Source organism: Polistes canadensis, unplaced genomic scaffold (genome assembly GCF_001313835.1).
Source record: "Polistes canadensis isolate GaletaPanama2010 unplaced genomic scaffold, ASM131383v1 scaffold_112, whole genome shotgun sequence".
Classification (NCBI taxonomy): domain Eukaryota; kingdom Metazoa; phylum Arthropoda; class Insecta; order Hymenoptera; family Vespidae; genus Polistes; species Polistes canadensis.
Genome location: NW_014569659.1, coordinates 30,902 through 58,117, shown reverse-complemented (window position 1 = coordinate 58,117; position 27,216 = coordinate 30,902). Strand labels below are relative to the sequence as shown.

Sequence of the window (27,216 nt, the reverse complement as noted above, 5' to 3'; positions counted from 1 at the left end):
TACGCCTCTCTTTTATAGATACTTCTACACTACTTTAATCCGACACGATTACACGTGCGATTTCTTCATATCTAGATGAGCTAAATATAGTTTGACAAGTATTGGGAAAGAAATGGAATATGATTTTTCTATTGGTGGAAAAATTGAAAATCTTGCAACCTCGATTACTCGTAGACATTATAAAAAATGACTCAGACAAATTAGAAAAGGATGGACGAGTTACATCTCCTATCGATATTCTTAAATACTTAATGACTTGGACGCAGATATTAACGTAAGTAGGATAGTAATGACATCATTTCAAGTCGACTTATATCTAGATTGAAACCAGTTGGACGTATGTAAAGAAGGGACAAACAGTAAAATAGCAATGTGGTAAGTAACACAGTCGAGTATCTTCAGGGGCACACGCAAGAAGGGAAGAAGGAGAAGAAGAAGAAGAAGAAGAAGAAGAAGAAGAAGAAGAAGAAGAAAAAGTAAATGAAAGGAGATAGGAAAACAGGTCGTGGAACGAAGAGAATGAAGAAATAGTAAAGTCCTTTTATCGGTGCGGTCCGATCTTCCGCACAGGTCCGTAGGTCTGCTCCTATGTCCGTAAGAAGGAATTCGAAGAGCGTTCCTTTCCGCAAGACGAACGCTCGTGAAAAGCGAGTTTTAAACCTTCTGTTAAGTTAAACGATGGAAGGTAGCCCGAGGGTTCTGATTGGACGAGTAGGACGTTCCTTGTTTCTCTTTCTCTCTCGTAATGGCATGGAAAGGAAAGGAAACGAAACGGCATGCTCTCACGCGATTCTTCTACGTTCTGTCTTTGAAAAGCAAAAAAATGCGAGAAGGAGAACAAACCGGACGAATGATCTTTTCATCCTCGCGAACGTTCACGCCCGAGCACGAGAATCCTTCGATACGCAACGAGAATCCATCGATGTCCTTTTCTCGAGCACGAAATTAGTGAACTATCAGAGATCTTTTTTCCTGCGTTTCTTTGTGTTTCCGTTTCTGCGTGCAAGGTTTGCCCTTCGGCTATACAGGCAGATTTTTTTCTCGAAATTGCAAGGGCTCAATTGTACCGAGAAAACGAGAAATGATATAATGAGATAATAACTTTTTAAGAATAATTATTACTTAAAAAGGAAATCCGAAGCAGAAGCACTATTTGCTTTTACGATTTTCTCTTACTAGAGAGTAGAGTAGTACTGGAATTGAATTAATTGCATTATGCACAGCCGGTTATGCATTAAGCCAGACATTAACCTCTAACGACGAAAAAAGAAAAAAGAAAAATAAAGAAAAAAGAAATATTTCGACGCATATGTAATGATTCGTGATGCACCACCATCGAAATTTGCCATGACGAAGCGCGTCAAAGCAAGGAAAAATAAGTTAGAAAGAAGAAAAAGAAGCTCAAAGTTAGGTAGAGGGGGCAATGAGTAAATGGACAGGAACTCGGGCGCGCATGGACCTCACGCGAGGAAGGTGACAGTGAAAGTCCTGAATCACATTCCGATTCCGAGCGGTACTATTAATAGACGCGAGTGCGACGGACCGAGAAAACTCGATTAAATTAAGCGGTTATGCGAGTCGAACGGTAACGTCTTCCTGTATAGATGACATCGAATTATTCTGATTAAACTAATATATATTTGTATATGATAGATTATTGCTACAAGTTACTGGAATGTATACTACATATTCAAATATGTTTCATCATAAGAATCATTTGTTATTCTTTCCTATGATGCAAATGGATTAAGAAAGTCTAATGGTAAGAGCTATGGAAAAAAAATAATGAAGTATTCCGAAGAGAAAAAGTTTCTCGTATTAACTCGTATCAAATTTCAAGCCACTGCCCGCATGTTAGACATCCCTGTTGTAAATCTATCCTTACTTTATCAAAACAACTATTCACTTTTCAAGACTTGTTTTAACATACCAGAAATAAAATAAAATATTACATATAGAATGAAAAAAAAATGATAGTACATTACCCCTACTGAAATGTTTCTATGTTATTTTTCTTTTGAACGTACCTGCAACAGAAAAGTAAAGAAATAATATGAATACCGAGGGGTCTTTTTTCTTTTTAATCGAGAAAACGTGGGCAAAACTCGTCTTTGTAAAATTTCATCCTTATAAATAGGGCGTTGAAATTTATCTTATTGTTAGTTCGATAAGCCATTGCAGCAGTCGCGTGCATTAAAGCTATCAAAAAGGGATATAATTTCTCGCTTACGTGGACTCATCGTAAGATAGGACTTGTAATTCAGCTATTATCGTTCTATTAGCGATCGTATTTGCACGGGTTGGTACGCGACGAGACGGTGACTTGCGAAACGTCCTCGCTTAAATTTACAAGCCTTTCTGCGAGAGCAGCGGGCGACCAGGCCAGACCAGGGGGGCGACCAGGCCAGGCCAGGGGGGCGACCAGGCCAGGCCAGGGGGGCGACCAGGCCAGGCCAGGGGGGCGACCAGGCCAGGCCAGGGGGGCGACCAGGCCAGGCCAGGCCAGGCCAACCCTCCGACTATCTTTCCTTTCTAATTGACGTCCTCCATGGGGTCTGCCCGTCACGCTCGAGCTATTTCGATGGCCGATCGTGGATTATTCGTAGCGTCCATCCAATTAAAACCGAGCACTCCTTCGACTAACAATAAGAAAAAAACGAACGAATATCGAAGGACGAGAAAACAGATCGGACTATAATAACGATATACGACCAGCTCCAAGATTCATTCCAATCCTTTCGTCTTTTTATGCGTTTTTCTGCATCTTTCGACGAAGAAGATGACAAAATTCGTGGAAAAAGTGGTATATAATAGGACAAGATCTTACAGGAGGAGTCTTGCAACGACCGTGTGGAAAGTCAAGGAACGACCTTCGGGACCTCCTCCTCGTCGTCTTTGCTGGACTCGTCCCTCCAGCGAGAATCCTCTCCGATGGTTATCGAAAATACCAACTAAACGAATCCTAATGCCACGCTCTTAAATAACGCGACTAGAGAAACTCTGACACGTGTTGTCTTTTAACGTTGCTCGAATTGTAAATAATCTTATTTGTTTCCTGATATATATAGTCTAATCATACGAAATGTTATACATTACTATTAGAAACGTTTCTTGGTCAAACCTATCATTTTCTTTTCTTTATTTTTTATTTCCTTTGTTTTTTCTCTCCGTTGTTGATTACCAAGGCTCGTGGGACTCCTCAGAAATATATTACGTTTCTCCCTCTCCCTATACTTTAGATTCTCAAGTGGTCGTTGGATTTAGTGATTCAGCGCAGAAGCATTCGACCGAACCGGAAATCCCATCTCCAGGGGACCCAGAGGAAAGATTCGAGCCAACTTGTGACCTCGATTTATGGACCGACAGAAGACGCGATGATTCAGAAAGGTATTTCTGTATCTCTCGATCGTATTGCTTACGATCAACGTACGCAACAAGGAGATTTGAGTCATCGTGCGTCGATGCATCGGACGATCGTGAAATTGCAAATGCGTGTCGTGTATTACGAAACTCGCGAGCTTTAGCTACTCGTTCTTGTCCACACGAGTAATGGAATTTGCTGCTGTTTCTCAACCCAACTGCCTTGGAACAAGAGTCCATTGACCTGTTACTTCAAATCTTCTACATTACGACAACTTCTTCCTTGATGCTTACTTATCGAGTCATAGACGTATAGAATAACGTATTGAATGCTTTCATTCGATTTCCCTGCTTGCTTACTAATAGCGGTCAGTAGGACGCGAGTTCCCAATTAAAAGATTAAATTAATTAACATGTTAGAAAAGAAACATTGATACGTGTTTTTAGAACAAGATAATTTGACGCAGAACAATATTTTCTATCAACTTTATGAAGTTCGAAAGTGGCATTAGTAAGTAACAAAAAATTGGCCTAGAAAATCACGAAAGGAAATGATTGATATTTAAAATCACCTGAAAACTTTGATCTTGTCTAATATTTGGACAAGCGTGAAACACTTACAATGGCGCCAATACTTTGTTCGGTTGAATATCTTGACTTTTAGGTTGCACATTTGTCTCTCCGAATGGTCTTATCACTTTCTCTCTTTTCTCTTTTAGCGCCGAGAAATATCTCCTTCTTCTTTCACATTCTATCTCCGTCGGTCGTAGCTCGCTCAGATCGGTGATCCGGGGGGTGGGGGGGGGGCAGGCGAACAAGCTGACGGCAGGTATGTGCATTTTTATGCGCCGATTTATGCCCACGCGTGCACTAAAAATAATCCTGCATTGAGCCGTAGGATAATGAACAGTGGAACTAGCGGTTGCCGGGCGTGCCGTGCCCTTCCTCGAGTTATCATTCTAAGACTTTCGATTTAATCCTTTCTTTGTTTATTTTTAATAAACACTTACTTGACACAAAAGTTTCAATCTTCCTTTCCATATCAATCTACAAAATCTCATTAAAATGAAAGACTGATTTTTTGGCGTTGTACTGATAAGTCGACATCCTGTATCTAATAAACTCACGTAAGATAAGAATTAGGAAGAATAAACGTTGCACTATTATTTATATTCCCTTTATCGAATAAATCCTATAAATCCCATAAATCATCATTTGAAATTTCCCCCAGCTTGGACAGGAAGAAAAAATATGTTCTTTGTTATCCTTAAAAAGTTTGACGGTATCTAATGATATTCAAGATCATCGCGCGCGCGACTAATATTAATAGAAAATACGCGTGCGAGAGAGAGAGAGAGAGAGAGGAGAGAGGTTCGGCTGGTAGAACAATTATTCTTGGAGTTTAATTGACAGTCATAAATAAGAGCTCGTCGAAAGAATCCATTGATTCGATCGTCCTTTCGATCCTTCGACCCACGATCTCCAGTTCGTTGGACCAATGCAGAGGACTAATGATCGCAACGCGATAACACGCTTATGTTAGTAAAGAAAGAAGGGAGAGGAAATAAGTCATAAATAAATGGCGCATCCTGTGCCCTTCGACTCTCTTCTCGCCATATACGACGAAGAGAGAGCTCTTGTCGACGCTCTCGCCCACGCCACACCATCCTGGTGCACATACTTGATTCACTCGGCAAAGGATCAGAGTGTCCGTCGTGCCAGCCAAACTTTCAACTCGAAATTCACGCTAAGACTATTATTTTGGATCTAATTAAACATCCTATACATATTATAGTTCAAGTTTCGAAGATATGTAAGAATCGTCGAGTATTCGAATAAACGGCAATAAAAGTAAATATCGACGCACGCACACACCGACTTTACCCCATAATAATAAACAAGTCCATAAAGAAGATACTCGTCAATACGAGCTACCTTAGGTAGATAAGAAACGAGAATCGTTGAGCGTCGTCAACGGAAAGGAACGACATTCCAAACTCAAGAACGCCTCGTGCACTTCTTCCTTTATTTCTCTCTCTCTCTTCCGACTTAATACCATAGCTATAGAAATACTAGTGAGGACGCATATCGACAAGTACGACACACGCAAGTGCTAGGTGAATTAGCGTGATCGAGAGCGCGAACGCGTTCAAGGCCGCGGATTCCTTAGTGCAATAATTATCGAATACTCCGACATATTCCTATTATTTCCCACATTTTACCTTTTTATATTTTTCTTTGTCTACCTCTTCTTTTCAATCAAAAATAATCTATCACTAGTATGGTATGCAAGATTATTTGTAAATGCGATAAGAAATTATAAAGAACCGACACGCTTCTTACTGTTATCAGTGAATATTACGATTGAATAAACTCGCCGTAATTAGCGAAAATTTCGTTAATTTTCCAACTAAATTTCAATAATATTTTCTAGTAACGATAAAGAACGAAATAAAGATGTAAAATAGAAATAGAATCGATGATAGTTTAGCGAAAGCATTGGCGGTAAAGAATTTCGTCAAGGTTGTTGATGGATGCACGATCGAGTTTCGCATCCTCGCCGGACGATGCCGGAAAGGGGGGCGGGGGGACTTTACAAAGAAAAGATCGACCCTTTCTAACGCGTTATTTCCTTTGAGAACTTCCTTTCTTCGTTCTTTTCCGTCCTAAGATCGAGATTTCCTTTCGTCTTTCCTTTCGAAATGGAAAGAAAAAGATATTAAGGATAAAAGGAAACACGAAAGAGGAAGCCAAGAATCGTTGCTATAAAAGTGGCAATCCAGATGACCAAGAGGATCGCGTAGTCGTTGCAGTTGGCGGTGCAGTTGGCGGTGCAGTTGGCGGTGCAATCGGCGGTGCAGTTGGCGGTGCAGTCGGCGGTGCAGTCGGCGGTGCAGTCGGCGGTGCAGTCGGCGGTGTAGGCGATAAGATAACCGTCGCTCAGATTAGAGGACCTGTTTTCACGGCAAATTTATCGCCAAGACGTACGTGCAAAAATGCACTTTGTCGGCGTCGCAGTATCCACCATAACGAATCGGCAATACGCAGGTGTCGTTCGTTCCGATGAAATTTACACTAAAATGTACACAAGAAAGAAACATTTATCCAAGTTCCATGGTGGTCTTGTCAATAAAGAAGAAGAAATTCTAATAGTTTCTTGAAGTTTCATGAAACTTGCCGAACCTATCAAATGACTAATTCTTAAGTAATAAACATATCTTTGAATGAAATTCTTTTATTAAATAAACGTGCGAAGCATAATCTTTCGATTACATGAAAAAGTAAAGTTTCCAATATATGAAGTAATAGAAATGCATGTATACTCGAATAATAAATTAAGGAAAACTACTTTCTCCCCGTTTTCCTCTTTTATGCGGATGACTAACAAGGATGTACGGTAAATAGATTCGTCGAGTTTTCATCGTCAAAAAAAAAAAATCATCGTAAATTGATAAGCAAAGTGATGATATAATATAAGAATACGCAACAAATGGATTCTTCGATTTTTGATCGTCACCGAAAACACGACACGCGCCATAGATAAGATATCCTAATCTGCAAGGAGCGAAGACAAACGAGAATGATAAATGAGAAAAACGAAAAGAAGCAAAAAGAAACGGATGTTAAACCTATTGAAAATTTTGGTTCAAAACAAAAAATCTCCGAAATCCAACATATGATAAATTGGTATTGTCATAAAGAAGATAAGAAAGAAAAAATGTCAGCTTCGACCATATGGGTCTTTGACTCGTCTCGATAATTTCTTATCTTGGTTTCATGAAGATAGAAAGAAAAAAGGAAGGGAAAGTGAATAAAACAAGCCAAGAAGGTGGTCTTCCTCTCGACGGGAATCAATATTTGTACGACGGACTCTGTCACAATGGTGGTCATACGTTTATCTATTGTACATTCAAAGCAAAATGGTGCTTTGGGGCACCAGCATCAGGGCTTCATCTTCTCCTCTCCACGAGTCAATGAATTGGAATATTATCCGGTCGTCGATGTCATGGCATTGAACTATCGAATATCATCGAAAGCAAATACGTCAATAGGATTTTGTGTTTCTTATCCATCCATCCATCCATCCATTCATGATAAACTGATTCTTTCTTATTTTATGACTGACACCGGAAGCTTCTTCGGTTAAAATATGTAAAGTTTATTTTGTGGAATTGACAAGTAATATATTACAATCGATCTATAAATCTAAGAATCCAATCCCGACGTTATAACTACCTACAGATTATCTCAGGAAATAATCGTCAGCAGTGACGAATAAAAAGAGAACTGAAAAAGGAAAAAGAGCAGAGTATCGATGAGTTCCTCTGAGAAGGAATCGTGCGCGATAGTCAGGGTCACGTTCTCAAGCGGAACTCGTATTTGTATCAAGCACAACTATTGGTGCGCGCATACACACAAATGTTACAATAAGAAGTAAATCGTTAAAGTTGTTGCGGCAGGCGAGTTCTCGTGATGCCGTGGCAAACTCTTGGCACATTGAGAGATCTCCACCTCGTGACCTACGCCACGAAGGAAACTATTCGTGCGGTGCGATGCGATGCGATGCGATGCGATGCGAGCCTAACTTAACTTAGCCTAACTTAACTTAGCCTAGCGGATGTTACCAGGGCAAAATGGAGCAAGGATCGACACGACAGGGCCGTGTCTTACACGAAAGATGAATACGCTCGATATGAACTCCCACAGTCTCGGTTGTTGTTTGTTTGCTTGGTTAGTTTGATTGTTGCCTACCTTGGCACACGTCGTGCATTCGGGTGTTACTTTCCACTCAAATTCATCCGCGTCCAGTTACACTTTGCCCCGCCAAGCGGTTATTATTGTCAACGGAAAAACATTCCGGATTCGAGAGAGTGTCGCCTTTTATATCTTGTTCTCCTTACGTTCGATGCGAATCGCAAACGTCACCTCGAATCCTCGTACCGTGCCAACTTTGTATCTTATTCCTCTTTCTTTGTACAAATAAAATCAGAAGTTCATAAAATACCTACATTTGAATTTTCTTCTCTTTTTTCTTAGCGATCACTTCGTCAGATTCGAGGAATATGGAATCGTCGAGTCGACGACAAGATCTGGGAATTTCACGCTCGCGAAATTTACGAACACGTAGGACGTTGACTTTCTCGGGATGGATCCAAGACCAACCTGAGAGAGAGAGAGAGAGAGAGAGAGAGAGAGAGAGAGAGAGAGAGAGAGAGAGAGAGAGAGAGAGAAATCTTTCGTCGACGCTCGTAGTCTTCGCGAGAATTCGCATAATCGTTGACGAATGCTAATGCGCCATGCTGGACGAAGGAAGAAAAACCAGATTCGCAGGTTTCGAAACTGTTCATGATACAAGTTCGTTCAATGTATTGAAATCGAGATCGAAATATCTTGCCATCTTCCTACTTATTTTACATTCCTTTAGGGTGTGAAAGGGCTTTATGTAGCCCTATTGAAATAATTAAAAATGATCAAATAACAAACTAAAGAAAAGTTGTTTGTAATTCTTGTAAAAAGTGAATTCTTCCTGTTTTCTCGTCAGGTGCATGCGATTATTCTCGGTTCGCGCCTTAACACCTCTTCCACATACTAAGGAATTCGCACAGCTCACGATTATCGATCGGTCGCCGATCGTAAAGTTCGCTGGATCGGGATGACGTCAGTACCAAAGTATACGTTCCAAGTTCTAACTCGATGCACGATTTATAGTACAACTACAACTAGACGCTCAGGCGTGTATTATACTATTGCAAACAATCCTTTGTAATATTTTTTTTTCTATTGTTTTTTATTTTCTTCCAAAGTAACTTTATCTCCTTGATTATACCTTAGTAAGTAGGCTAAGGAGATTGAGTCGTTCTGTTAAGATTACGGTACCGTAACGATTTATGATTTATGCTATTTGGTATATGATTTGAATTTTCGCGATAGAAGAATTGGCTCTATTTCGATGTTGTTTACTTTTCTCCAATTTTATGATCAACTTTTTCTCATAGAATCTATTTTACTTTTCGAATACCTTAATCTCTTGAAAATTATGAATAGATCTAAAATTAGACTGTTAAAAATGAAACTGTTAGAGAAACTTGAATGCTTAATGTATGTTATATTTTCTAAGCAATCATACTATTATAATTGGACGATAATAAAATAAATTCAAACTGGTTAACATGAGAAAACATAAATGACAAGATTGACACCAATTAGAAAAGATTCTATTAAAGTCGAATGAAATCTCTTTTTCCTAGGCTACAACGAACTACTCGTCATAATCCACCGACGTTCTCCTTTTTTTATCTTTCCATGGTCGTCATCGATAGGACAACACACGGTAACGATGGATACTCGCGTTTTGTCGTACAACTCGTTCCAGAATCGGTTAAGACTTTAAGAACTTACTGCAAACTAGATTCGCTGCTAACATGGCTTCCGCACAGTTTGCTACTTCATCTCCTGCGTGTGTGTACATACGTGTAACAAAAAAGGCTTGCGACAGGCAATGAGCGGATGCCGTATTAGTGACACGAATGCGGTAGACCACGTGTTTTATTTACATCCACTGGTACCGACGAAGCAGCAGTCGATACCTTGGACACCCGATATCCTATTGAACAAATGAGACAACGAGGTCACTGCCAGTCTCCTATGATTGACCGGAAGGAAGGGAGCTTGAACAAGATCGTACTTCCTTTCTTTCGAGAAATATTCCAACTTCCGGTTAACCTTCCACGTGTCTCATTAATTTTATTCTTATATTTTCTCTCCTATAACTTGTTCTTTTTAATTAACAAAGGATAGAAATTATGAAGGAAAAAATGCACTTGCAATTAATATTAAATATACGATAATAGAAAAGTGATTATTCATTTAATTTTTGTTTGAAGAAATTGTTAGATCTGCTTGAACAACTCTGCTGTCCGAGAGTGTGTGTGTGTGTGCGCGCGCCTTCTTTTTCCCTCTTTCTCTATCTTACGAAATACTGACATAATTAAAAGACGGGCGTATCGCAGACGCACGCACAAAAGAACACATTTCCAAGTCTATCTGGGAAGAGCGGCAAAGCTTTTATCCTCGTGACCATGACCGGCAGATAACACCGCGTGATGTCATTTTCGATTCTGTCCAGATATATACAACACTATGTACGTTTCCGACGAACGGACGAGCATCCGTTCGAACGCCCTCGCATGCCGATAATTACAATAGCGAATTAAACGTGTTGAAATTCATTCGGTTGCTTGACAAAATCATACATTGCTTTAGAAAAATCCATCCAATTCGTTTCTAATTCTAATATAATATAATAATTGTATTATAAAATCAATCGCAATATTGATTTTTCACTCATTTTTTTAACCAATAATGTAAAAAAGGAATAATTATGACAATATGAATCTTATTTAAAGTCGAATTATGCCAGCGATCGCACGTACCTTTTGTTAAATCACATTAAAACCACCTTAACGATCGTTTAAGCTCATGTTGTTGCGTGTTAGCATGTAACGTTAGCATGTAACGTTGGCCGTAATCTCCCTGATGTAAGTAAGTCATCAAAAATCAGGCGTGTGACTTATTTAACACGTAGAAACAAAATCGAATGGGTTACTCGGTTATGTAGATGATTGCGTAGAAGAGCACGAATTATTAAAGTGGTTGGCTACTGTTCGTCGTAAAGGCTTCTTAACTCTCTTTCCGCAATGCATCAAGATAAATTACAACCGGGATGGGGCCTTTCATTGAACTACCACGAGCGGAAACGAGAGCATCATGCTTGCCCGTGGAAAATAGAATCTCGTAAGAGACCGATCCGTGAGAAATTCTATCCGACCTCCATTGGCTTTACTCTCGAGTAGCTTGAGTATTCGACGATTATTTCTTTGAAAGAATGCCTTCTTCTCTTTCCCGTAAGAGAAAGAGAACAACGCTAAGAAGAACAACGCTAAGAAGAACAACGCTAAGAAGAACAACGCTAAGAAGAATAACGCTAAAAAGAACAACGACGACAACGAAGACGAGAGACGTTTAACGGTACTACGCAATCCCAACTACTAAAAATGGGAAAGTCGAAAAGTTCTAGCGGAATTTTGCGGTTAAAGCGTAAAATAAGTTCGCTTAAACTGTTCCTCGTAAAACGGTAGAACAAGGTGACAGACTTGCATTTTTCCACAGTATTATGGTTATCTGCTTCGATAGTTGACTAATCAAGACTCGATTTGAAGTATTAAGATATTCGGGAAAAGATGCCTCTCGGCCATATTATTATAGCATTTTCTCTAATCGTTGCCAAACTTTCAATTTCTTAGTATTGCTTTGCCAATCGATTCTTTTTCAATAGACAACAAATTTTCCCGCCCTTTCTCTTTCTCTTTTTTCATTTTTTTCTTCTTTTCTATACTTTTAGCTCAAGGCTATAGAGCCGTTCGATCTTTGCGTGGCTGAAAGGAAGCAAAAGGAGCAAAACTCTGAAAGAGAAACAACGAGAGATGGTAAATACGCCTTTGTGCTCAAGAAAGAACACCCGGAGGATCCGTAATAACTGTCTACCGCGTTTCTTAGCAGTAATGATATGGACTCGTATTATGCTTTCCTTTTCTACACGCTATAAGACGACAAGTCGTTTTATTGTAATGCATATACTAGTCCTCCATCTTCCAATAATGATATTTACGATTTGAAATTTATGTTGCTGGGGAGACGGCGAAAGTGAACTAACGATAAAACTAAACAACATATTCGATTTTAATCATTGAAAACATTTTCAATCGCATTACGAACAAAAATCATTCTAGTCAAAATAAATAACACAAGACAATCAAAAATAAATAAAACCTTTCAGAATAAAATATTTTCTTTTACAGTATGCGTACTTATCGATCCACAGTACATACTTATGGGATCCCTTTGGTGTGCTATAAATACACCTGGCAACAAAACTTATCGATCGTCGGCGTATTCCATCAGGATGTTAGCGGGATATTTACGTATTAAGGCCCCCCAGGGGCAGATACGAACGTGCCTACGTCTTCCGGTAACAAATTAATTTCGTGTCTCTCTTTGGACACGACGTCAAGGCTCTCGACTCTGTGTGTGTGTGTGTGCACGCGCGCGCGCGCGCGCGCGTTATGACACCAAAGGCGGTAAACACAAATCCTATTAGGACACGTGGCGCGTAGGTGTTATACAATATCGAGAGGCACGTTCAGGAGATATTAGTTGGTGCACGTGTACGCGCAAATCTCAACTCGCTCTAATTATCGACTACTTCGATTTAATATTATACGTAGAACTTTTATCTTGAAATTTTGTACGTTTTGTTAGATACGAACGTGACTTGCTGCTGCAAACAACATTTTCTGATCTTAAAAACCAAAAGAACAAAATATTCAATTAAATTGTAAGAGGAAGCGTTATTTTCTATCTTAGATACGATATTATCGTATTGCGGAAGATATGAGATAAAAAATAAAGTAACAAAAAAATAATTCTAATTCGAAACTGCACTTAGACTTAGTGATATTAAGAGTTCTAATCTTGATTCTTTAATCGTAATAATCCACAGGAATGGTGTCACGAACACCGAGTACAACGAAGAACGTGACGCAACATCCAACAGTCATCTGTCCTATTATTTTACGACCCTATTCGCATTCACAACCGATAAGCCTTTATCCTTCTCTCTTCGTTTCTTACTTACATTAGAGCCATCGTTCGTGGACAACATAAGTACTTACATATCATATCATATATATGTTACACATTCGCGCATATATGCATATCACTTGCATAGCAACAAAACACAGCGCACACATATACGCGAAATAATTTGATACTTTTCTAATATCCTTTTTATCTTTTCTATATCCTTTTCTCAGCGTTCGAAGATAACTGACAATACGTATAAACATAACTATGAACTTTGCTGTGACTGTGAATCCATAGTTGAAATTAAGCTCGAAACTTTTCAACCCGCTTGTGTATATTTTTTTTCTATAATTTTATTTTTTTGTCTACAACTGTGTAGTATTTTGTTAAAAATCCAAAAATGTCCAATACAACAAATTCAGCTATTATTTTGCTTTATCTTTTCCGCAAGAGAAGGTACAGAACAGGACGAAAATATATTACTCGTATACAGATAGATAAATACGTATTTCGTGGTTCGTAATCGAAAAAACATACGTAAGTACTCGCGTGCGATAATATCGATTTCGCTAATCGACATTAGCATTCCAAATGTCAATTCTGATACGTTGTACTAAATGTAAGTGTGCGTGTGAGTGCAAAATTGCAGTACCAGGAGGTCAACGTGTGTCTGGTATTGCGGAGGGGGCTGGAGGGATAAGAGGGTTAAGAGGGAAGAGGGTGTAGGATAAGGGAGAAAGTTACGAGTGTCGTGCGGAATAAACGCTAGCTCGCGAAGTATGACAGTGCTAAATGGTCTCGAACGTGTTCGTGCTATCGACACACCACTACTCGATTCGATTTGAACACTGGCACGAACCAACCAACCCGACTGCTGCTTGATAGCTCTTTGAAAACAACTCGAGATGCCTATTTACGATCGCATTAAAGCGAATACATTGTATTTAAATATCAAAATGTTCTGGGCTAAGCTTTTTATTACATTTCTCGATGTGCCGAGTCTTTGGCATACGTAAATGAATATAATCAATGTATCGTTTTGAATGTTGATAGCTTGATTCTTTTATTTGACTCGTGTTTCTGATAAGAAGACTACAAAATCCGCGAGTTCTAAATGAACAAAATTATTGGTTATGAAAATAATCATTAAAAATGTGTTATTTTATAGTTTGTAAATTTTCAAGTTGAAAATAATCATAGTCATTCGACTAGTGTAGCGTAGTGTTTGATACAAAATTCCCGTTTATTTAAATAAAAAACAAATCGAACCAATGAAATTTTCTTATATTATTAAACGCCAAGTAGATTGGTGAAAAAACATTTACGTAAACCGCAAAATGTTGAGAGAGTCTACGCCCACTTTCCTTTCCTTAGGTGACATTGGCAAGAATGTTTTCAAAAGCGATAAAAGCTACACGAATATCGTAAATCTTTGAAGAATGAGCCATTGAGAAAACAACGCTACACTCAAGAATATAAGCGATAAGATAAGTGCCTTGTGTTTGGGTGATACGGAAATACGTTTAAACTTGGATAAAAAATATTTGTCATACTCGATGTGGGATTTTAAAATGAAGAACGGAAAAGGAAATGAAAGATTTTGCCGTGTGGTTCTACGCAAGAATGCGTCCTCGGAGTTAACTCGGCAATAATCGGTAACCGGAGCCGATCATTCCGTGCTCCATTAAGATTTCTATTTTTGTTCTTCTTCCGATTATTTTTGTTTATTTTCATATCTTACACCGAACCGATTAAATAGGCTCGAAAGGCATGCCCGCCGATGCTTCTTAACGCATCGTTCATTTCTAAGCGCATACTCCGTTATCGCGTATGGCAAATGAAATTACAGACCCAACGTGGCTCCTCTGATTTTATCAGGAAATTTACGATAAGCGAGCAAGTACACGTTAAGATGTTAAAACAATTTAAAATTTAGTCGCACGCGTAAAATCTCGCGCACGTGAGTTTAATCTTCCTGGTTCGAATCTTGAACAACTCTCTCTTGATTTTATATTCTATAATTGAAGCGAAGTACAGTTTCTTGCATGACCAATAAATTGATTATTGAAAGTAACAGTAAAATAAAAAGTAAGAAAATATTAGAGAAATAAATTAGTGACGAATTCAAGTGACGACGTAGGAACACGGTTGTCTTTCAAGATGTACGTCGGAAGCAAAGTGCAAAAAGGTTGAAACGCGTAAACGAAACAAACGTTCCAATCGCCATAAACGTCGCGCGCATTATCGTAATCGTAAATCGCGTATCAAGGAAGGAAGGAAGGAAGGAAGGAAGGAAAAAACAGAGATCGAATTGCCACGACGATAATCAAAGTCGATGTTTGACACGATGGAGCAAGATCAGCCGAGTAAATTGTTCCTTGTGAGTCACCATAGTAAAAGGAGAAGATAATAACCAGTTTTTATTTATACTACTCACGAGCCTAAATCAACGAAACCTTGAATACCTGCACAAGTTAACAATACTTCTTAAAGATTCGGTACTAAAGATATTTGATCTACGTACTAAAGATCATCGTACAAATGTTCTCATCCTAGTTAAATTTATTCCTTCTCTTTCTCCCTTTATTTTTTACGATAAAGAGCCATAAAAACGATTTGGATAGTTCATAAATGTAAAAATGTATTTATCCTAATTACTCGTTAACAAGATCGTCCTCTCTCTATTCGAACATTTCTCGGATTTGAACACCTGACAGTGAGACATCTGACACTAGAAGTTGCCGCCGTTTCTATGTTCAACCTGACATTCAAGGAATTGTCTGTCGCAAGAATAAAATCTTGTGCAATTGATGCTTGCTAAAATATACGAGGGAAACACGACGAGCACCCGTTTTCTTTAATTGTGTTCTCTTCTAGCAATGGTTATTATCTGCGAACGCATAACTCGTAGAAAGGCTTAGAATCAACAGCAAGTGGATTGCTGATGCATCTTCTTTAACTCAACTTCAAGTATTACTAATCGAGAAAGATAAAGGTAAGTAGCAACTGCTATGAATACAGATTACGTTTGAATACGAATAGAATGGAAGAATAAGAAGATGAATTAGTAGAAGAGAGTTATCCGATGACTATGACGAGAGGATTAGAAATAACGAAAGAACAAGTCTAATCGTTGGCATTCTTCGCGAATCGAAGGAGAGAGTCTCGAAATGGTAACAGCAATAGATAGCACGGAGAGCTTCGCGTAATTGCTCATAATTATACCTATAATGAGATCACGTCCTAAGCTGGCTCCCAACAATCCACGAGTTCAAAAATCGATCTACATTCCAAACACAGGAGAACGAGAAATCGAAAGAAAGTGGATGGAGTTGGATCATTGGGTAATACGATCGATGCGTTTAACCTTAACAAACTTACCTCAAAAAATAAAGAAGGAAAAAAAATCTGAGGAATCTCACATTTATGAGGATCTACAATCTTTCTTTACTTTTTCAAGCTAAACATATTACCATTTAAGTTGCATATATTTCACCAGTAGATATTCGCTGCAAAGCATTTAAAAATTCATTTAGTTATCCCTCAACATTCTTTTACACGCTACAATAAAAAAGCAAACTAAAAGAAAATACTTGTGAGTGATATAAACTATATTGAGTAACAATCCAATCTTCGAAATTCGCCGTTGAACTGATTGTGAGTCATTGTCATCTATTAAATTACTTTTATTAAATGTAGTTTATATGATTTTCCGAACGTTGCGCATGTGTATAAAGAGAATAATCAAGTATTCTACTAATCAATAGAATTTAAGATTAAAACGTTCTGATTTTAGCATTATTTCAATTTTTATGTAATTGTTTAAACGTTCCCGTGCAGTCCTGCTGACTTTGGAGGGGGAAATTTTTATCGAAAAGAATATCACATCAAAATTATTTAATATTGAAAGTACGTTAATAAGAATGTAATGTTCAATCCATATATTATTTATACCATATTGAATAACAATCCAATAATTCGGAAGCCTTCTTCTACAATTTACATTGTATTTTTATAAAAAGTAAGTCTTAAAGAAGACGATTAAAATGTACCTACTGTTTATTAAAAGCATATATACTTTGAAATCTTGTAAAATTTCTTCAAATAGAGATTTAAATAAAATGGAAATAACGATGAGTAATTATACCAGTAAGTAAGTAATACGTGATCTCTAATGAAGTCAAGGACTATAAATTTTTACGATCATCAATATCGATATACATGTATCAATACGATTTTCTGTAATAGAGTCTATCAAGTTTACTCGAGTGAAACGCGATAGTTCAAGAATGCAACCGGATTTGCAGATTATGATATTGATTGTACACGTGTATCGCGAAAATATAACTCCTTATGTATTACAGAAAGCATAACTACAACTAACTACAACTGTACAAATAATCCAAAATTTCAAGTAGTTATAGCACCCAACATTAGTCCTAAAACTAGACCATTCACTCTGAAGTAATGTTCCAATTGCTAGCAAACAACATTTTCAACACGCATGAATTTTTTGCTCAACATTTTTTCCTTGAATTCGGGTCTTTAGCATTTTCCTGCAGTTAAACACGAAGATCGTATTAGCGTTGAGAGATAATAAAATCGAAGCATCGTCATCCTCGATCGTTAAACTATGCTATAAGTTGGTATTACGTTAAACTACGCACCAACACAACAACAAAAAAACTAATAAAGAGCCGTTAAATCGTATAGTCGATCGTACTTCTTATGTTAGTATGCCGTTGAAAAGTAACCGTTACGCGTAACAGCTGCTCGCGACAGATCAAATAATATATAGCAGAAAATAATAATTAGAATCGTTAGAATCCTGAAGATATAAGTGAGTGATTTGCAATTGGAAGATTATTTCCTCGTTGTCGGTCGGAATTTAGAACTTGGCTATGTGTTGAAAGACGCATTCGACTAAATCATTTTCATAATATGTACATACTTGGATAATAATCATCGATTAAACGGTCTCCCTTTTTGATTCCTTTAAACGTCCGGTTGAAAACAGAAGCCCACTAGTTTCTGATGAAACGTCAAAGAAGAAAACGGCGATATAAAGAGAAAAATGAAACTGGTGGTCGAGTGGGTGGGCAGCGGGCAGTGGGCAGCGGACAGTGGGCAGCGACCGGTGACGCGTGGAAGGATAATTTTCCAAGGATCGTTCACGGTTCGCGAGCTAACCGCGGATATAATGACCCTTCCGTTCACGAGGCCGTGTCATCGACATTTGCGGAATCGCTTATTGTCGCAAATGACTCTGATTGTGAGTTAGCTAGGAAAAACTCTACTTCGACTTGGCACCGTGCAAAATGACTCTGCGAGCCCATAAAATCGACTAACCACAATCGCCGTGCCGCCATTATCTATTATCGGTGCGTTATAAATCGCCTTTTGCTTCGAACAGATCAGATCGGTAGATCTCCGCACGAGTTCTCCATTTGGTTAATAGCTAATGTAAGTTATACAAGACGGAATGAGAGAGAGAGAGAGAGAGAGAGAGAGAGAGGGAGAGAGAGAAAATGAAAAACTCAAGTGCATTTAATGAGATAAAAAATATCGTAGATAAAAAAAATACACGTGCTTCAATGAACAAGTGTTTTATTTCTACAAATTTATTTCTAAAAATAAACAATATTATATAGACAAAATACAAACATATGTACATGATTTTCGCGATACGTTATTTTAGCAAGTAGCATCTTGTACCAGTGACTCTTAAATCAAAGACGAGAGCGAACGAGCGAACGAACGAACAAACGAACGAACGAACAAACGAACGAACGAACAAACGAACGAACGCTTACCGACGATAGCCGAAGGCATCAACATGCATATCTACGCCTTCCACCTTTTTCTTCTTCTTCTTCTTCTTTCTTCTTTTTTACCTTCTTCCTCTCTTTTCCCTTCCTCTTTCTCGCTATAGTTTCAGCACAAGAACAAATGGGCGCTCGTATCGATTCCCAAGATTACGGACCGTTCCCCGATTATGCTCGCTCTGGAACCTCGCAATTTCAATGGCTATTGCCTGCCAACGGGAATATTAATGCGAAATAGGTTAGCCTGCGCGTGCACCATCTCGCTTTCCTCTTTTTCCCTTTCTCTCTTATTCTGTTTCCTTCTATTCTCATACTACGACTCGAATCCTTCTCTTTCTCTTTCTTTTACGAAGGACATCCGGTCTCTTCTACTCCCACCCCCGCATCTTTATCTTTCTTTTTTTCCTTTTCTTACAACGTATACGTATGCACAATGTAAGTAAAAGAACAAATTTCTTTTTAATTCGGAATATATGCTTTATTCGAGATTTAACTCTTTGTTCGGTGCATTACCTTGAATAAAATATTTCAAATGATTTTGATCTTAAACATTGCCGTTGCAATCATAAATATGTTCAATACATTTTATGCGAATCTTTGAATTCTTTATGCCTCAGGTCAAAATAGCATTTAATAATACATTATTGAGTAGTGTAATTGTAAGACTATCTTTTAATTTACACCGATAATACTTCGTACATCAAATTTAAGTTAAACTAATTTTTTTAAATCCCAATATGTGTGCACAATATTTAAACATAGATGCTACATTTATAAATGTAACTATTTTTATGTATTCTATATTTCATTAATCTCTTCACACCATTGTAGTAACGATGATACTATTAACAAATCAAACGCGTTAAGTGAATTAAATAAATATTTTAAGTAGAAAAATGAAATTTTTCTTATTATTCAAAATTCATTTCTGTATAATTATTAATAACAACTATGAATAAAGACACTTTATACTTATTTGTGCAATTAAAAATTTGTTCTTCGCGATATACATTTGACTAACAAATAGACTTTGAAAATTTATTATAATTAATTATCAGTGAGCATCCTGACTCTAATGAGAGAAAACTGGCTGTGGTGACTATCGTCTGTAGTCAAGATGTTAAATCACACAAATGAAGAAAAATAAAGTGTTTGGAATTATGCGTTCCACATAACTACGTATACGCACACGCACACGCGCAAAATATACTACGTAATTGAACATATCCATTCTATAAAAGTTACGGATGAAAATATGAGTTATAGTTAGATACATATTAGTCCAGATTCCGACGAATCTAGCGTAATAAAGTTCTTCAAAGTAGGACAATCGTTCATCTTTCTACCTTCGAATCATATTTTATCGACCCTAAACCGCGTCTCATTAAGAGTACCGTTTCTATTGAACATACTTAGTTGCTAAGGTATGGTCGCATAAATGTAACTTAACAGCCAGGTTCGTTTGTAGAAATTACGAAGTGTGGTTGGATTACGACGAGTATATCCATCCCCGTATAATTGAAAAGAAAAAAATAGTAGAAAATAGTTAAATAAACGATGAATAGCCAAAACCTTCGGCGCAAGCCAATAAATGTAAAGTCAAAAAACCATTCTGTATTTCGTCACGTAAAGAAAGTATTTGAAATTGATTGGAAAAGTATTCCGATTGGAAATGAAATCGATTGAGAAGAGGAAACATAATATATCAGAACCAAGGAACCAAGATCTGGCTAGACACTCGCCGCCCACTATCCTACGTTGTCATAATCGAAGAGAGAGACCTCCCGCACACAAGGGCACCCATCGATAAAGAGAAACGCGCTTGCTCTTTTCGAAGTAATCAAGTTTCACCTACGCTCCCTGAGGACGCTCGATTGTCGCTACAATGGCTGAACATTACCATTCAAATTCACTTTTTTTATCGAAATCGAATCGATAATTACTATAAAGAAATCATTCTCCTCCGTGTATTATCGTCTTTCGATTTTGTTTTGACAAAATATTTTTCAATAAAATCCATTCGTTTCTATTCTGCGCGGTCAATATTTCTCAACATTTTGGATTACTTTTTTCTACAATGAATCATCCTGGAAGATCTATTATCCTTTAAAGTTCGTCGAGTTGATCCTATACAGGATCATTCAGGTAGAAGATACATTAAACGAGTACTATCTAAAACTTTTTTCATCGCATTTTTCCTCCAGTTCTTAACCGTACAGACTTATTTATATAAAGTCGAGTTCGTGGACAAGGATAATCTGAGGATAGTATGAGAACGTTTACGGGAAAACGACGATACTATAAAAAAAATGAAAAAAACGCAAGGCAACTCGACGATAGAAGCAACACGAACTTGTGCAAGAAAGCGATAGCGTACACGGAACAATAGTTGTACCATAGGAATAGCAATCGCCATTCGTAGTGTGATTGTTGTCGGTACGTCGACAGCGAACTCGTGCAAATAATGAGACAGCACAATTTTTCTCTCATACGGAAAGAAACTTTTGCACACTTCTATTTTTCTCTTCTTATTTTTGTAGTCTTTGTTCCAAATACACGCACACATACAGGTAAGAAAGTCATAAAACTGTAGAATTCGACTTTCCTTTCATCTCCTTCTTTTTTTTTTTACGAAGGTAGGCCCTTCGTAAAAGGTGTCAAAGAAACGTCCCAAGCAGTAAAAAATAAAGGAACCAAAGAAAAAGGAGTAGGAAAAGGGTCACGACCTAGGGTCCACATCGAGAGTACAACGATCGACGCATTTGGCTGATGGTATTTTAATAAGCGTTACGTTTGGACCCTCTGAGATGCCATAGCTCTGTACGTCTGCTGCTCGTCCATAATTAACAACAGCAGGTAGCTACCTGTATCCATGCTCGTACCCGCAAGTGAGCATTCTCCTCGTACGGCAGAATTCTTCGTTCTTAAAGGTAGTCATGATTCATTCATGAGAAAGCAACTGATATGAGAGGAAGAGAGAGAGAGAGAGAGAGAAAGAAACCTTCGATCGACATAGAAAGAACAAGAAGAAAAGAAGAACCCTCAGCGGTTAACTTTTGTAGTCCTCGATCTTATATACAGTGAGTTAAGTAAAGATCTTTCAAATACACCGTACCTTCGAATATTCACGTCAAGGCCGACTCGAAAACTACTATGCTAAACTTGTTTCCGAGCATGATTTCTACTACCAACGATAAACGAGCTTGTTTTATATCTTCCCAGAGGAGGAATGAACATGATGATGAAAAAATATAGCAAATACAAAACCGCAATAATAATAAGCGTTGAAAGCGTGAAATAGAAACGAACTATACATTTCAAACTTCTTCTTTCGAATTGAGAAGAATGAAACTGGTCATTTTTCGTCCCGATTGTCTTTTTTTTCATTAATATAATGATCTTTACTTTTAATAAGATTTATTTTGCATTATCTGTAACTTAAGAAAAGTGAGATAGAAAATATGTTATCCTCGTAAAGATTGCAAGTTAAATATGTCGAGGCAAAAATCTTCGGTTATTTTAATTGTTTCTCAATTTATGTACGTTACATAAAATGCATGCGTTTGCCATCTCTCTATTTGAAGGATACAGATACCGGTCGATGAGATATTAATTAGAGAAATTTGAAACAGAATTAATTACACTTTCTCTCTACTACGTGTTATTTATGATTTCTCTCTAAACATATTTTCATAATTTTCTAAATAAACCAAAAATTATTTCAAATTTCTTACGTTACAATACATAAAAATTGTCATCAAATGTTATTTAATAATTTCGATAAAATAAATGGCAAAGTATTCTTCGGACAAAATTCAAAGTCAACAGAGGAAAAACAAAATCGAAGAAAATCTTCGATAATTCGATTAACTTTCTTTTCTTTTTATTTTATTGTACCTACTTATTTAGAATCGATTCGTTTTGAAGGAGTAAAGAAATTGTTCGATCCAATGGGAAAATATGCGTGCAGGCAAAATCGCATACTCTTTTACTTTGTGGGAGAAAAATATCCAGAGAATGTCAAGCGTCTCGCTAATGGCGGCTTAACGCGATCGTATTGCTGCACGCGTAGCAATTCTCGTCTTTCTTTTCTATCCACGAATACGCTAACGTTCTTTGGTTACGTTAAAAAATATTACCTACAACTTTTAAGCTTTGCTACGGTAATGTTTAGTTTTTTTCCCGATTTTATATTCCATTTAAATCATGTCGAAATGAATGTATTTATATTTAATCAGAAAAATAAGATAGATTTTCAAACGTCGTATGTAATTAAAATGAAATTCATTCTCTTTATAGGGTGGGTCAAAAGTTTCTAAACACTTCTTCGGATAATTATTTTTCAGCAATATTTTTTACGCCAATAAAATGTAGGAAAATTTGATAAGAATAAGAAAATGTGATTTTAAGCTAAAAAATGATAATTCAATTTCTTTTCTTTACAAAAGAATAATTTACATAAAATACAAGGAAATAAATATTTTCTTTTGGAAAAAAAAAAAATTGAAGTAAATAAACATATAGATAAATTTTGAAGCTGCAAATATTTATTATAAAAAAGAAATCCAAATATTTGATTTAAATTACGTTAATTTAGGAATATAATTGTAATCGATTCCGATTCATAATTGTTTTCATTTCACAATATAATAATAGAACAATAATCAAATACAAGAAAAGAAACATTCATATCCTGTTCTTGTTGTTGACCCTAAGTTGGCTCACGAGAAAATGCGCGAACGCCGAAGATCCGGTAAGGATCGTTATCTATAACTTGCTCGCACTAAAGAAGACGACCACGACCACGAAGACGAAGACGAAGACGAAGACGAAGGCGAAGACGAAGCAGAAAAAGAAATTGTACAAGAACAAGAGGAACTCATTAAAATTCATGCAGTAGTTGGTTTATAAACTAAAAACCAATGTCCGTTACATTCACATCTACCTAACCATTTTCCATTATCCATTTTCAAAGATTTTTACGTCAAATTTGAAAATATTTAATCCGTCTCGAAATGAAATCAAGCAAAAATGAAACGAAGCCAACAAGTCTGGGACCGTTCAAAGGAGTCTCGACTGTAAAATTGCAAATTTCTTACGATTCGAAGATTAAATACATTTTTCAATAAAAAAATATCCTCATTACGATACCGTAATCGTGTAAATATTCATGACCATGTGCGAATGAATTAAAAAGAATCGTGCGAAGATACGAGAATTGCATTCTACCTTTATTGTTAGATTCTCACGGTAAACAAATGTTAAAGAAACGTTAAGAACAACTTCAGTTATACGCGAGAAAACGAAAGAATTTTATAATCCAAATAAAAAAAGATGACTCCTCGTAGTTGTTGCCGTTTTATATGATAATATTGAGGAAAGCGTGAAAAAATATAAAAGAAAAAAAATAAAATTGCAAATATTTGGTCCGATTGAATAAGAAAATATTCTTTCGTCGTTTCGTTCTTGCGTTGCCAGGTGGCGGCAAGGAAAAAGAAAGAATACCTGTGAGCAAGCAGGTTCCCACCTGTTGATTCTCTCTCTCTCTTGCTGAAGGAGTTCTCTCGATGGAAATAGCTCTTCTTTTGGCTTTATCCAAGCCACTCTTCTGTCGTATATCTTCCAAGCACGGTGTGTGTAGCACAGGAAAATTCGAAAAGAATGAACACCAGAAATGGGGCGAGAGGTAGGGGGGTTGTTGATATAAGAAAATAATAACTGGGAAAAGTATTGAAGAGTATATTAATTTCAATAGTTTAAGAATAAAGGATCGAAGCACATCCACTGTACACAACCCACGTCACAGAATATATGATTATAAGATAAACAAAAAAAAAGAAACGAAAAAAAATAGAGAATCAAAAAAGATCACTAAACGAGTCAATCCTTGAACACTGTCTTTGACTGCTCTTTGATTAAACACAACGAATAAACGATTTTCGCTAAATTTTAGAAGAAAAATGATTTGATCGCGACGAATAAAAAAAGTAAAGAAATATTTGGAAATAACGATTAGAAGAAAACAATTCGGGCCACGACATTGTCCCGTGCCGAGAAGAGCGCCAGCAGCAGCATCGCAACTACCACCATACGTTGCCGAGAAAGCAAGAGAACCGACGTTCCACTCCGAACGAGCGTCGATACACGACTGTTGCCGAACATGGCCGAAAGGATGGATCGTACCGGTAAGAAGCCGAGTAACGCCGATAATCGACGAGCCCGACCGAATATCAACGACTACTCACGAACGAAGAAATGGAATGCGCGCGGCTTCGAATCGGGATCGAAGTTGCCGCCGTGAGGCACACCGGACCTTACCATGCGCGCTGTACAAAACCGCACGCATGGTATACTCTATACCGGTGCACTGCTTCGAACCTCGATCCAAGGCAAACGACCGCTCTACCCGCTTCGTTTCTTCCACTTCTGTGGACCTCTTACCCCGTCCACTTTTACTTCTTCTCTTTCTTTACTTTTGCCATTGGCTTTGCCTTTGCCTTTGCCATTGGCTTTTCCTTTGCCTTTGCCTTTGCCTCTGCCTCTGCCTTTGCCTTTGCCTTTGCCTTTGCCTTTGCCTTTGCCTTTGCCTTTGCCTTTGCCTTTGCCTTTCCCTTCGCCTTTCCCTTTGCCACTGTCTCTATCTCGCTTCAATATATTTTTCTAACTCTAACGGCTCTTCTTATTAATTATTACACCGTTTGCAATTTTTCCTCGAGTTTATTTTTTCTGATTTTCTAATACTGTACATTTCTAAAAGTGTAGAAAAACAATTTTTCTTTATATAAATTGTTTTAATAAAAAAGCGAGGCTTTAAGCGATTTACATAAACGAGTAAGATCTAACGAATACGTCGCGTTCTTCCTGCTCAAAGATTGGAATGTAGACGACGACAAGGCCTTTCGCGATATTAAAATTAGTTCGACAAGGCGATTTATCTTTCCGAGGTGCAATAAATAGCTGAGAAATTCGATCGTGGAACGATGATATTCACAATTTCTTCTGTTTTATTCCAATTAACCTACTTTATCGTTTTATAAAAATGTTTACATAGGTGTCCTATCGATCAAATTTTGGTTATTTTATTTTAATTATATATACATGAGTTTTATTCTAATATAAATCCGGTATGGTCTAGTGGCTAGGATACCTGGCTTTCACCCAGGAGGCTCGGGTTCGATTCCCGGTACCGGAATATTTTTTTGGACCTGGCTAGAGCATTTTGGTTTTGGCATTTTAAAGAGTGACCGCTTCAGAACACCGTGTCATAGGAAAATTCCTTAAATCCTTAAAAAGGAAAGTAATAATGTAATATATATCAACATTACAATTTATATAGCAAGCAATAGAAAATATCATAAGATATTTTTCCCCACATTTGATACGACATGGACAACTTTCACCTGCACGAAATTTTAACGTACTAAACACTGTACTAACACAGTAAATTCTGAAGAAACTATGAATACTTTTAGCCAGAAATCTCCTCGTAGCTAGCTGTGAACATACACAGTGTTATCGAAGGAATACCAGTTGCATATAGTTAGAAGAAGAGGAGAGAAAGGGGACTTTCGTGGGATTAAGAGGGGGCTGATGTAAAGTTGTCGTTCGAGAAGAAGCAACGACGATACGATACACCCTCGAGGAAATTCTCGTGCTTCTCGAGGTACTCGAGGCGCCCACGATCTTTCTCTTGCTCTTGTTCGTTGGACGAACGAACATTCATTCTCTCTCTCCCTCTGGATGGAAGATCGGAAGAAAGGAGACGTTAGTCCGTAAGTTATACCCGTATGTATTCACGAATACGAGTTAGGATGGTTTATTGTGTAGTGTGTGTATGCGTGTGCGCGCGCTGTGCACCGAGTATCTCCTTGCCGACCATCTGCCGTCTCTGGCCAAGGACGTCTAGTACGTTGATGCTGCTTCTGACCCGAGGTCGATTCGATTATTGCCACGACTAAAACCTTCTTCGATCTCCGATAACGCTCGTGGTATCACCGAACGGCCTTGTTATCTTCTTCTGCTTCTTCCCTTTTTTTCTAGCTCGACTTGTAATGTTAGATAGAAATGGGTAAATTGGTGCCAAAATAGAAATATGTTTTGGCTATATGATCCTGAAATTTGATTTAATTCAGCCTAATTTAATAATAGCCTACATTAGTCATCTACTATATTTGTATATAAGTCTAAGTAAGTTTCCCGTTCAAGAAGAGTGGAAAAGGAAGAGGAAGAGGAAGAGGAAGAGGAAAAGGAAGAGAAAGGAGAAAGGGCGAGCATGAGATAAGCGAAGAAGGAGAAAGCAGCGGTGTGTAGCTAAGAACGAGGCATTGATTGCAAGAGGCACTGATTACAAGAGACACGCAACAATCGCCGCAAATGACCGCGTAATAGA

General features: G+C 37.6%; 1 protein-coding gene and 1 non-coding gene across 2 annotated transcripts in view; one reads left to right on the top strand and one right to left on the bottom strand.

The window, feature by feature from the left end:
* Positions 1–24,435, bottom strand: part of LOC106787730 (protein Shroom-like) — a 109,379-nt gene extending 84,944 nt beyond the window's left edge. The window contains exon 1 of the mRNA XM_014750346.1: positions 24,333–24,435. The gene's annotated coding sequence lies outside the window, so the exon portion shown is untranslated. The remainder of the gene's footprint in view (positions 1–24,332) is intronic.
* Positions 24,436–25,947: 1,512 nt separating this feature from the next.
* On the top strand, positions 25,948–26,019 carry Trnae-uuc. The gene has a single exon. It is a non-coding gene; the product is annotated as a tRNA-Glu (tRNA).
* The last annotated feature ends 1,197 nt before the right edge of the window (positions 26,020–27,216 follow it).